This window comes from Lynx canadensis, chromosome C1 (assembly GCF_007474595.2).
Source record: "Lynx canadensis isolate LIC74 chromosome C1, mLynCan4.pri.v2, whole genome shotgun sequence".
NCBI lineage: Eukaryota > Metazoa > Chordata > Mammalia > Carnivora > Felidae > Lynx > Lynx canadensis.
The window spans coordinates 157,947,038-157,948,633 of record NC_044310.1 but is presented as its reverse complement, the minus strand read 5'-3'; the positions used below and the strand labels follow the sequence as shown (position 1 = coordinate 157,948,633).

The window sequence follows — 1,596 nt, the reverse complement described above, 5'->3', positions numbered from 1 at the left end:
CTGTTTCCAATTCTGTGTTTCCCTCTCTCTCTGCCCCTCCCCCGTTCATGCTCTGTCTCTCTCTGTCCCAAAAATAAAAAAAAATAAAAAAAACAAAACAAAACAAAAAAAACGTTGAAAAAGCTCTACGTGGAAAGACCATTCATGTGGTCTAGAAAAATATTCCTTCAAGAATTAGATTTTTAAACAAGCTGTTATGTTAAAAATGTATTAATATACATGCTAAAAAATGTGAACAGTTTAAAAAGTATAGAGTGAGGGGCGCCTGGGTGGCTCAGTCGGTTAAGCGTCCGACTTCGGCTCAGGTCACGATCTCGCGGTCCGTGAGTTCGAGCCCCACATTGGGCTCCGTGCTGACGGCTCAGAGCCTGGAGCCTGTTTCGGATTCTGTGTCTCCCTCTCTCTCTGACCCTCCCCCGTTCATGCTCTGTCTCTCTCTGTCTCAAAAATAAATAAACGTTAAAAAAAAATTAAAAAAAAATAAATAAAAAGTATAGAGTGAAAAGAAAATTTTTCTTCTGTCCCAGTGTCCAGTTTCCCAGTCTTCTTGCACCAGAAGCAACTTTCTGTTACCATTTTCTCATGTGGGTTCCCAGATATATCTTATATGCACATATATCTCCTTTAAAAACCACAACAATAAAGGGGAATATAATATAAACATTGTTTTATATTTTTGCATTTTATTGTCTCCACTTATATGTCTTGGTTATTATTTTAATCAGTATATAAATATATCTTTTACTGCTGTGTAGTATTTTATTACATAGCTGTACCATAATTTATTTAACTCTTTTTTTTTTTAGATCAAAACATTTATGTTTTGTGTTACAAAAACAAAAATAAAAAATCCAAGCAGGTAATGAAATAAACATATTTTAGGTGTCCCATCCTAGATTCTCTGTCCTAGAATTTAGTAACAAGTTCAAGCTTAGGTTGCTTCAACACTTCCAGATGCTATGAGGTCTCCATCTTATAACCATGTGTCTCTGATTTACCTCATATCAGATTGGAGAAGTTACCCTCTACATTGTCAAAATCCCAGTTATTTTCCTAGACATCTGCTTCTTCATTTTCATCTAAACCAGCCCAGTCTTCCTTGGGGAACTCCCTGAACTCGTTGTCCTCCTCCCAGAGACCTAAGTCCACCAGCTGCTTTTTCTCTGACATTGCAACCCTTCATGCCAAAAAAACCTCTCAGGCCAGTGGCAAAGTTGAAATCCTCACTTTCCCTCACCACTGCTGCCTGTAAGGAGGCCGGCTCTACCTTAAAGACATGGGATATTTAACTCTCTTTATTATATGATTTTAGGATTCTTTTTCTATTCAAGCAAAATCATCATGAACTTCCTTGTACAAGGGTCTTTGAATAGAAATGAGAGCACAGTGGTGGAATAAAATGTTAGATGTGAAATTGTTGGGTGAAAGGGTATATGCATTTAAGTTTTGAATTATATTAATTATTTTGCTAAGTTTCTTATGTGTTGCTTAACATATAGCAGACCCAACAGGGGCCACCTGTCATACTTCACTCTTGCCAACAGCACAGTATATTTTCAGTTTTTTTGAACTTTTCAATTTGATAAAGTAGAAGAT

At 36.7% G+C, this 1,596-nt stretch overlaps 1 pseudogene; it reads right to left on the bottom strand.

Moving 5' to 3' along the window:
* Positions 1–957: 957 nt before the first annotated feature.
* Positions 958–1,170, bottom strand: LOC115520832 (annotated as a pseudogene).
* Between the last annotated feature and the right edge of the window lie 426 nt (positions 1,171–1,596).